The following is a 12085-nucleotide window of genomic DNA, read 5'->3' on the forward strand; positions in this document are numbered from 1 at the left end:
CCAAGCCCAGCTGAAGTCGCAAGGAGGACCAGGGGACTGCGAGTTCAGAGCTCGCCGGGGACTCTGCCGTGTCCCTGCCGGGACTTCTGCTCCACGGACGGGGGCAGCGCCTCTGCCTGGTGCCCAGAAAGCGGCTGAGGAAAAGTGGAGGAGTCAAAAATGCTGAAAAAAAATCCAGCCGCCCGAGGCATCGCCGCTGGTGCGTGCAGCTCCTCCACGCCTCGCCGGCACGCAGAGGATGTGAGAAATCCCGCGGCAGAGCTTGCTGGCCGCGGACCACCGCTTGTTGCCATATGAGGCTCTGGTCTGAGGCGTCCCCAGCTGTCCGGTGAGGCAGGGTCTCCTCCCTCCTGATGGAGCTCGGTATTTCTGCAGCAGACGAAAGCAAAAAGCTGTGGGAGGACCTTCCCTGAAGGGCCAGGGTGGGCTGGAGGGGCTGGAGCCGGACCCCAGGGAGGGCTGAAGCTGGTGACACGCTGTAGCATGAGCAAAGGAGCACTGGCCGGGCTTACAGGGGACATCGCTGCAGCAGAAGTCCTGGCTGCTGCCTCCGGAGATGCGTTCGAGAGCAGCTGCTGCCGGCTGCTGGGATGGGGAAAGGACCCTCGCGCCAACGCACGAGGCTTCCCCATCCCGGCTGCCGGGTCTCTGCCTTCCCCCAGCGCCGGCCGCATCGCGCGGGACCTGCAGAAAGCCAGGCTGACTCCAGCGAGCTGGGGGAAACGGGCAGGAGCCAACGGCAGTGCCTGCCTTCCTCCTGCTCGGTATTAATCAGCGGTTTTCTGAATCACAGACGTGGCTTTGTCTGTGGGACATCAACTATGAGAGTCAGAAATTAATTCAGCTTGGGAGCTTTGGATGACTCAGACTGCTGTGAAAACACCCTAGGGCAGAAATGAGATGTAGGGCAAATTCACCCTAGGGGTATCTCTCAATGGACTTTAACTGTGGATAAATTTAATTTGCAGAACTGAAGCATATTTTATTTACTCTTTCTAAGTAGCATTTTAAATTGTAATATTCAAATAGACAATCAAGAGGCTCTTAATGGGTTGCATTTATTGAAAGAGAGTTTGATTTAAATTCCTCAACCTCGGAGTCCCAGGCATATTTTTTTTCCCCCAAGTGAATTCTCTGCTGAATTTCTCTATTGCACTAATGTATGAAAATCTGAATTCACCAAATAAACAGGCAAGATGACACAGCGCTGATAGTAGGTTGCCTGCAAGCCACCCAGTGATTCTGCTGGAAGATGTCTGGAAGTCTCAATGGAAAAGCAGGATGCAGCAGTCATTTGTGCTTTTAGGAATTTGTTAAAACAGAGCTCTTTCTCATGCATCACTGGGCTCCCAAAGATGAGTCTAAGTTATAACAGCCCTTAGGGTTCATTTAACTCTGCTGCCAAATGTCTGCCTGGGAGAAAAAAAAAAACATTTTGGTAGTTGGAAAAATATTGAAGCAAAGGATTTGAAATGCTGAGCCACGTGGACTCCTGCCTTAGCTCTCTCAGTGCAGCAATACTTCATTGCAATCAATAAATGTTTCATCATCATTTCTGGCGCAGGGCAGGGAAGCTGCAAGGAGCCCAGGCTCAATTCTTGGCTCCACTCTCCACTCTCTGTGTGCTTGGAAGCATCATTTCAGGGCAATACAGCAGGACTTCAGTGCCCTGTTTCTTCACGACAGGCAGGCTGTGTGCTGGGGACTCCCAAGGAAGAATCATAGAACAGTTTGGGTTGGAAGGGACCTTTAAAGATCATCTGGTCCAACCCCCCTGCAATGAGCAGGGGCATCTTCAACTAGACCAGTTTGCTCAGAGCCCCGTCCAACCTGACCTTGAATGTTTCCAGGGATGGGGCATCTGCCACCTCTCTGGGCAACCTGTTCCAGTATTTCACCACCCTCATCATAAAACATTTCTTCCTTATACCTAGTCTGAATCTACCCTCTTTTAGTTTAAAACCATTACCCCTTGTCCTGTTGCAACAGGCCCTGGTAAAAAGTTTGTCCCCACCTTTTTTATAAGCCCCCTTTAAGTACTGAAAGGCCGCAGCAAAGTGTCCCCAGAGCCTTCTCTCCTCCGGGCTGAACAACCCCAACTCTCTCAGCCTTTCTCCATAGGAGAGGTGTTCCATCCCTCTGATCATCTCTGTGTCCCTCCTCTGGACCCAATCCAACAGGTCCACGTCTTTCCTGTGCTGAGAACTCCACAGCTGGACGCAGGACTGCAGGGGGGGTCTCACCCGAGCGGAGCAGAGGGGCAGAATCCCCTCCCTCGACCTGCTGGCCACGCTGCTTTTGATGCAGCCCAGGATACGGTTGGCTTTCTGAAGTGGGGTGAGGGTCTGGCAGGGGGTCCGGGGACCCTCAGGGTGCCCGAGAGGATCAGCCTTCCTCTCCCTGGGCATGGGGGACGGACAGGCAGCAGGCTGTGCTGACGGAGGGGAGCAGGCAGTATTTCGGTCATACCTTCTCTGCCTGGGAAGCTGATGCTGATATCCAGGATCTGGAGGGAAGCCAGGCGGCTGTACATCATAAGAGAAACCCGACAGCAAAATCTGGGGAAGGATCTGGGAAAATTCCTTCTGAAAGAAAAGCCTCGTGCTGGAGGACACATCTGGATCCCATTTGCTCTCCATCATCTCTGGCAATGCATCAGACTGTTCAAAAGGTCTCCCCAACCCACCCAGCCTGTGAGAGACAGGGAGCTGGATTTGGCTGTGTTTTCATAAAGTCTGGGATAGGACCAGGGGCTGAAACTCGCTTGGGGGAAGAAGTTCAGAGAGACTTGTGTCTCCCTCAGAGGGAGTTGCAGTGGCCTTCAGGAGAAGCTCAGCAGTAAGTGAGGGGCAGTTTGGCCACATCTGCCCCCAAAATGGCACTGCTGCAACAAGAGGGGGTGTTTTAAGGCTTTGTGATTACAATGATGCAGGTTTTACATCCGTTTGATTTTCTTGCATTACTGGTGTTTGTGCCAGTTCCTCCCCTACACCCCCCAGCCAGGGATAACGCAGCGCGTGGCTGTGCCGGGGAAACCAGACCGGGTGGCAGAGAGGACAACGCAAACCTTCAGGTCAGACTCCCGCAGGAAACCAAGGGACGTGCGGCGTTCCCGCTGCCCAGCGCAGAAGCGCTCGCTGAGCGTATGCCGGGTCCGTGGCAGTGCCAAGCCCAGGGCGCTGTGTGGCTCAGCGGGTGCACAGGGAGCACTCGAGGGACGGTGACATCCTCGGCGGAGAAGTGACAGAGCGGCTCAGGTCACCTAAGCACAGCACCCATCCCTGGGAGACTCCATCACCCACCTGGGGAGCTCAGTAGCAAACTACAGGGCTATAGGGTTGGGGGAAGAGGAAGGGCCAGGGGGTCCACCTGGACCTCCCCAGGGGACCTCTTCAGTGTCACGGTGGAGAGAAGAAGTGAAATTTCCACCCCTGAAGCAGCAGATCACTCCAGCGCTGGTCCAGGACAGTCTGCTCCCTGTCTCATTACCTTGGGGACTGCAGGCACTTTGGGGCACATCTCCCATCACGGTGCCTGACTTCACCCAGGGGCTCCAGCCTCAAGTATCGTCTCTAGCTTCCTCTCACCAAGCACATAAGAAATCATACTAAATACCGCAATGCCGGGTGGGAAAATGTCTGTTTTCTTTGGTTCATAATATGAACATGCAAGAAACTACATCTCATTTGTACACTGAGTTAATCTTCCCCCTTTTCTCCACTCCCTTACCTTGGTTTCCACCAAATACTTTTTCTCCTTCTATCTGGTAGCTCCGAAACTGAGCCCACCCCAGCTAACGGCATTGTAGGCTGTGGAGTTGTCCTGCCAAAGTCCGACAAACTTCTGGCTCTTCCATCTCTTGTTCTGTCTCTCCCAGTGACTCCAAAAAGCCATCCAGGTTCACCCCTCTGCTCTGTTCTCATTTCTTCCTTCTTCTCCCAACTGTTTCTTTGGGCCATGCATTCACCACCAGGCAAAATCCCCATGGTTTTTTCAATAAACCTCAAGACAGAATCCAAGCCTAAGCCAAAGCCGCCCACAAAAAATGCTGGGATAGTGTTCTGGACAGCTCAGATCCTCCCGTGGAAAGGATGCTCAACATCCCAGGGGCAACATGGGTCCCAGGGCAGTGGCTTGAGAAAAGCCAGATAATGCATTGTAACCCTGGAGAATTCACTGCTTGGAGTAGTAACAAAGAAACGGTGTCATTCCCAGGTCGAAGTAACCTGCTAATACTCAAAGTGCTTTTAGCAAATTAATTAGCTATAGCTAACGCCTTTCATGGCTGGCTCATTACATCTGCCCAGGACATTTTCAGAGCAGCCAGCCAAAGTTTTTGCTCTTTCTGCACTTTCTTTTCTATGTCCTCTTACAAAAGAAAGCAGGTATATTGTTTTTACATGTATTCTTTGCTTTGCAAGCTTTATGATACACGTTACATATCTCCGTTTCTGCTTGAAGCTGTACCAATACAAGACATCTCTGTGGCTGCTGACATGTCATGATCCAGGTATTCCCTACAGGAGAGGCAGAGGAGGGAGATACATCCTTGTGAACAAGCCGAGCTAGTGGACTGATAACTCTGGTTTTCTTCTGCCCCAGGATTGCGTTCCCCCACTGTCCTACCTGAGGGAATGCTGTAAAGGGAAAAATGAGCATGTTTGCCAGTCTCACCTCTTCTAAGAAAACGCTCCTGGAGGAAATACTGTCCCACAAAGCATTTCCATGGGTCACACTATGCATATGTGATCCAAAGCGCATTGAATTGCACAGTAATTGGGGCTCCAGAATGTAAACTGTATCCACTGAAAACACAAGTGTGTTTCTTCTGCACGGTTCAGGCATTGTATGGTGCAGTTATGCTGAGACGGTGTCTGGCAAAAGGTTTCATTTTTGAGGGGGCTTCTGCACATGTACAGCACCTAGCAAAATGCAGGTCCTAATTCACAGCTACAGCTTCTCTGTGTTATGGACCAGCCCATTATACATAAATGCTAACTGTCTTCACCAAAGCACCGAGCTACGGAAAAACTACATCTAATTGACCCTTTCCCATTGTCCCATGTGTCTATCTGTTTGCGCTCACCTTGGATAGTGAAATGAAAAAGTCAGATTCACTTTGTGCTCAGTTACACAACTTGAGTCTTGAGCTTTACCCTGTGGGTTTCCAGCAAGCCCTGAGCTTGGCTGGGCAAGGTCCTGCACGCTCCGGGAGGCGGCTCCTGCTTCCCAAACAGCTTTGATCTCAAGACAAGACAAAGAGCCGAGTTTTTAAAGGGAGCTATGAAAGTACCTCTGGGGCTATCCAGCTCCAGCACAAAAGCATTTCATCTGGATTTCCAACATGGCAGGGGAACGGTTATGTTTCAAATACAGCCATGAATAATTCAGTTTTTATGAATTTGCCTGCCTTCATAAGGGCTCATGCTGATTTAAGCCTGATGAGTTGTCGTCTTTTCTAACTAGCACCGCTTTAAGCAAAAAAAGCAAAAAAAGTCAACGGCCCTTAGGCGAATCCCCTGTCCCGCGGCAGGGAGAGGTTGCTGCAGGGCAATGGTTGCAGCCCAGGAGAGGTCTCCGCGATGCTCCTCAGGTGGGTGCTCGGTCACGGCTGCCTGGGGGGGCAGAGGGGTGCAGGGACCCGGAGCCCACTGCTGAGGCGGGCAGGACTTGTTCCCTCTCCCCATCGCACCTCCAGCCACAGGATCGCCCCTCTCCCTGCCACCAGAGCTGGCGTTTGTCTGAGCACCGGCAAAGCCCATCGATCTCGTTCACCTGCCCCGCGCCCCCCCCAAGACGAGCTGTTCTGCTCTGTCAGGGAATCGGACCGTCCCGTGGTACCCCAGGGCGGGCTCTGGGTAAGCCGGGGGGGGGGCTGCCTCCGGCTGCACCGTGAGACGCCTCCCTTGGCATGAGAGCGAAACCCTTCCTCGGCTTCTTCTGCACACCCCAGGGCCGCTGTGCTCTTGGTCCCACCTCGCTGCCGGGGGCCGATGCTGCCGAGCATCTTCACCATCTGCCGGCACCTCCGCAAAGCCACCTCCGGCGCCCGGAGCTGCCGGGCTGACGCCCCGGGCTCCGGCGGCTGCCCCCGGGCAGAGGAGGGCTCCTCACCCACCCCCTGGGGACCACGGCGCGGGGGACGTGCCCCCCACACGCGGCTGAGCCCACGAAGCCGAGGTCCGAGCTGAGGCCGCAGCCCGAGGGGGTGCGATGCCCACCCTGCCCGCCTCCCTCCCCGTCCGCCTCCCCCGTACCGAGGGTATTGCCCACCGCCTGACCCCTGCCCTTAGCCCACCTTCAGGTCTCCCGAGAAAAGCATTTTGGTGTTGCCCGGGGCGCCTTTTGCATCGCAAGTCCGAGGAGTGGTGGGTTTTGCACAAAGTAAACTTAATGAGAGTGGAAAAATAGGCAGGGGGGTGCTGGGCAGGTTGGCAGCACAGCCCTTGGGGCACGGGGAGCAGGAAGGCTTGGTGCTGGGGGAGACTGGGGGGAGACAACCCATCGGGAAGTCGGTGAAGGCTGGGGGGGGCTTTTTAGGGACCATTTCTGACCCCACAGTGGCTCGGAGTCCAGGCAGCACCGAGGGGATGAAAAGTCACCATATGCTTCTTCACCCCCAAGTCATGCTTGTGCCCGGTACACGGGGAGCCCGATACAAACCCCCAGCAGGATCCGCTGCAATCTTTTCAGCTCACTCCAAGGGGCACGGCTCTCTACTTCTCTGCGGGCATCAGGGATCCCATGGACCCCAATCCTTGGGGTATTTTGCAGCATCACCTGGGCATGTTCAAATGCATGCTTCACATTCACCTTCCTCCGCACTTTCTCACTGCGCATGAGGCATGGCTTCTGCCTGCAAGGTGCCCACATGGCCCTGGTGGACGGGCAGCTATCCAAGGACACCAAAGTGGTGGCTCAGCTGGTATGACTTACAGAGTGGCCCTTCAGCCAGAATGAAGCCCTGCATATTTTCTGCAGGCTCTACACACTTACTATAGATTGTAGGTAAAAGGGGCTGCTTGGTCTTGGGAGAAAGAAGACTACTGGCATCGTTCAACCCTTCTGCTTCCTCTTCAGTAACACGATTTCCTTTTATTTACAAACATGAATGAACTAAGCTTCACAACAGCTCAGCAAAGCTTAATTCTCATTAGCCTTCTTTTAAACAGGGTGGGATGTGAGTGGAAAGCTGAGCTTGCAGAGCCCTGGAGTAAGGCCACAGCAAAGGGAGAAGGACAGCAAGACCAATACGCTGGGAGATCCCCGGGGCACCTCTGAATCCCTAATTCAGGAACTGGGAGCAATGGGGCTGTGGTGATGCCCCTTGTGCCAGGGCTCATACCTTCTGCTGAAAATCTGTGTCCATTCTGGAGCCGTCCCTTCGGAAGAATCGTGACCTGTTGATGAAGTATGGCAACCACAGACTGAGCAATGGGAAAAGGCAAAATACTGAACTGTTGCTTTACTTTGTCCACTAATGACACAGATGTGCTGTGGAAAAAATGGATTACGCACTAAAAGATAGGCCCAGAACATACAAACACAAAGGAAAGGAATCACTGCTGAACAAACAACTTTTATTCTGGCATTTCTGAACTTCTGGGCATGTGTCTTTGCTGCTTAGGTGTTGTACATGTCTGGATTTTACATAGGTAAAGCAGACATACAACCCAAGACTTGCACATATAGGAATTCTCTTTCAATTTACTTCTCATTTTCCCTTTTATCAGCTCCCCCGTTGCCTGTCATCTCACTGCATGAAAACCAGGGCATAGTCCATGAAATTAAACAATAAGAATTAATGACCAACCTTTAGAAGAAAAAGATGATCATTTATCTGCCAGACACTCAAGCCATAGGGTTCACCGCCTCCGAGGACAAATCTGACATGGTAGCTCGATTCTAAAAACAAATGGGCTATTTCACTACCCGTTAGTCTCACCACTAGTTCACAAACCTAGGACCACCCATTTATTGTATGACCCTGGGTCTGCATTCTTTTTTAGCAAAAATCATTTCTTCGTGAGGAATGAGTCACGTACACGAAGACCCTGATGATATTCAACTAACTAGTCAATAAATGATAAAGTGCAAGATACAGATCCCTCTAAACTGCTAGACTGAGTCATCCTGATGGGTAGATGTATCAGAGCCTATCCAAAGTTCCTACTACTAGTACCAACTGTATAAAATACGGGCTTGCGATTGCCTTCCGCTGAGCCAGCTGAAGCTCTTCGAAGTGTGTACCTTACATAGCAAGCTAAGGCTACATCAGTGACTTGACATCTGGTCAGCAGCTGGTAACAAGTACCACAGGAGTTGAACCTGGGGCCAATGCTGTTCAGTATCTTCATGGGCTACCTGGATGATGTGACAAAATGTGCTCTCAGCAAATTTGCAGGTGGTACTAAATTAGGGGGAGTGGCTGACCTGCCGAATGGTGGAGCTTCGATCCAGAGGCACACGGAGAAACTTGAGGATTAGGCCAGCAGATGAATCCTGCAGTTCAGCAATGAGAAGCGCAAGTTCTGCATCTGGGGTGGAATAACCCCACGTGTCAGCACAGGCTGGGAACTGACTGGCTGAAAGGAGCTGGGGTTACTCATAGTGGCCTACATTAGGAGAAGTAGGGTCAGCAGATCAAGGGACATGAGTGTCCTTGTAGACTCAACACCTGTGAGGGCACACTCGGAATGTTGCATCCAATTTTCTGACCCCTCCCAAGTTCAAAAGGGAAGCGGAGGAACTGGGGAGGGTCCAGCAGAGAGCTTCCAAGATGGTTAGAGGCCTAGAGCACGTCACCTGCATGAAGAAGCTGAGGGAGTTGGGTTTGTTGAGTCTGGCAAAAGGAAGGATAAGAGGTAATCTAATAGCAACCTACAACTCCACGAAGAAGAGTTACAAAAATGATGGAGCCAACCTCTTTGGCAGTAGCAGATGATACAGTGAAGGGCAACAGCCACAGGCTGTGGCTTGAGACGTTCAGACTAGACTTCGGGAAAATTTCTTTATCAGGAGGGCAGTGCAGAGAGATGGTGGGCTCTCCATCCCTGGTGTTTTCCAAGACATGGCAAGACAGAGTCACAGGTGACCTAATCTAGTTTGGGGAATAGTCCTGCTCCAAGCAGGGAGTTGGGCTACAGGCCTCCAGAGGTCAGTTCCAACCCACACTTAAATGGTCTTTGATTCCCAGAGTTGGCTGTATTTATTTCATCTCTGAAAACAGAAGCTCTACCACCGCCTCAGCGTGATGACCTGGAGAGCAAGTTAGCACTGCTGAGAGGCTCCAGTGAGGCCTTGATTACCCCCTATGTCCCAGGAAAGAGCAGGAGAGACTGAACACCAAACCCTCTGCACTGGCAGTGAACTAATAAGATAAACCCAGACGATCCAAGCAGGTGAACTGTGTTTCTGCAACAGAGGAAAACTGAAATCATTATAGACTCTGTTCTGTCTCACCCAAGGGGAAATTTCTCCTCAACCACAAATTACAACAATCACTTCGACTTGGGCATACGAGCAAGGCTTATCAGAAAATCACCAAAGGAGGACTTTCTGTACTCTCTCACACACCGGACCACTCTTGGCTGTCCCCAGGTGTAGCCCATCTCTGATGCCTCTGAGGAAGTCAGGAAAAGACCCAGAACACATTCAGCTTTGTGCACCAAGGTAAAACTCCCAACTGCTGGTTGCAGGTTTCCAGCTTTGAAGCATGGGATTCAATTATACTCAGGGTCTTGAGGTGAAGTATAGATCTTATGCTTACCTTGAGGGCAATGCTAACAGTCCAGTTTTTCCCAGAGCCCATGAAGGAAGGGGCTAAGCACAGGTCACAGGGCTCTGGATCTTCGGTGACAGACAGGACCAACATGATCTTACAGCATGGCCTGTACACACAACGGCAGCTATAGACCTCTGCCCGCCATCACGTTTGTCACTGTGCTGTAGTAATGAACGGTAAGTACACGCTGCCTCTTCCTGACACGTCTATTGCAAATGTCTGGTAAAGGAAAGAAAGATTCTGATTTGCATATGCTGCGGTTGAAATAGATAAGCAATCATTTTGAAAAATGAGTGTACACACATATAAGCACCCACACATGTAGTTAAACCTTCCATCCAAGGAGAGATGAGCTTGATGCTGATTGTTTATGTTCATGCAGTAAAATTCCTATGGAATTGTTTTTCTTGGATGAAAAACAGAAACAACCACGTCAACTCACTTCATTTTAATGTCCATTTTATTGTAAATATCTTGGCATTCTCTGAGCTTTCAGCATCTTGTTTTGGCATTATAAACACCTGTGCTTGCAAACCCTAGGCAACATAAATAAAAAAACCATCTTGTTACAATAATTTCTATAGAAAATGGGATTGGTGCGAAATACTGTACTTGCAGCTTTTCAGCTCCCCTATATCTGTACACAAATGAGCAACATAGAAAGGCTATTTATCCAAAGTGTTAAGTCTTTTTGTGTTCATTATTACTGTTCATATGTCACAGGTGCACAGAGGGAAAGGATCGGCTACATGATAAGATGCTTGACTGGACCTTGGGAGAAACAGTCACATTTTCCATACATTTCCTGTGTGACTTCCAGCAAGCCACTTAATCCTTTCATCTTTTCATCTTCTATAGTATAGTACACCTGTGATATAAAACAGTGGCAATACCTCCTGTTCCACAAGAACTATGTGCAGACAATACCAACCCTGATTGTACTTAGGTATGCAAGGATAGGTGGCTAAAGCCACAAAAATTGTACATGTCTAACCTTTAAATAAGCCTTTAAATTCCCATTTTTTTGGATATGGGCTGTAGATCTTCAAAAGAGCACAGTCCCATGTGGCAAGCTCCATAAATATGTGTAGGAAACAGAGATTGTTTCAAAAAAATTATAATCAGAGAAATAATATTATCCTCATTTTTAGATAAGTAGCTGAGATGCAGCTCCTTTAAGAAGCTTGCCTGACATCAGATGAAGAGCCTAGGGCAGTGGTGGGAAGTTAACCTAGACCTCCTGAGCTCATTAGTCCTTTAAGTACACACCCTTCATCAGGGTATACAGGGAGGGAAGACAAAGTGGCATCCCAAGAATTTTGCATTGTCTTAAGATTCAGGAGGGAAAACTATTCCTTCCTTAGCCTTTGTTGACAACTCCAGTAAAAAGCAGTGGAAGGAAATCCTCCTAAACACTGCTTAAGCTAAGGATTTAGAAGGTGAGCAGCAACTGGCTGATCCCATTATCATACCTAACACTTGGAAAAACAGACTGTTGTTGCATCTCTGTAGCTGCTGGTATCACCACTCAGAGGAACAGAAGGGCTGGCATTGCAGAATGAGATTGTAATCAGATACACAGCTCTGAGATGGGCTGGGAAAGGCCTGGAGGATCAAGTGACCCTGTTCCAGGAACAAAGTGTTGGGTACAGATCTGCAGAAGAAATGCTGACAGAAAGTTGACCTGAGTAACATTCGGTACTTTGAGACACAACAAGACATCATAGGGACTAACTCCTAGACCTTTTTAGGCTATGACAGAACAGGTCCCATCCAGGAACAATCTGGACAAATAGAAAGAAAACAGCATATAATGTCTTTCCCCTAGCACAAGAGAAAAAGGGTTGAGCCTCAGGGTAATGGGAAACAACAGCGACTGCAGTGCGCTAGGTGTGAGTGAGAGCACAGCCCGTGACTTTTTTGTGCTCTGCCTTTAGAATCATGGAAATTGGTGGAAATAGCTGTGGTGGAAAATGTACGAGAACTGAGATCTCACCACCGTCCTGCACACTGCTCCAAGGTTGCACTGCCCTCATGGTGAAGAAATTTTCCTGAAGTCCAGCCTGAACATCTCAAACCACAACTTGTGGCTGTTGCTCCTAGTTGCCACTACCAAGAAGAGCCTGGCTCTGTTGTCTTCACAGCTCTCCCTTGAACAGCAGGGCCCAATATTGGATGCAGTATTTCAGGTGTGTCCTCACCAGTGTTGAGTCCAAAGGGACAGAGTATTTCCTTGATCTGCTGGCCACACTTCTCCTAATGTAGCCCAGTATGTGGCTTCTTTAATTCACAGTGAGAGTA

This window comes from Aquila chrysaetos, chromosome 15 (genome assembly GCF_900496995.4).
Source record: "Aquila chrysaetos chrysaetos chromosome 15, bAquChr1.4, whole genome shotgun sequence".
Lineage (NCBI taxonomy): Eukaryota > Metazoa > Chordata > Aves > Accipitriformes > Accipitridae > Aquila > Aquila chrysaetos.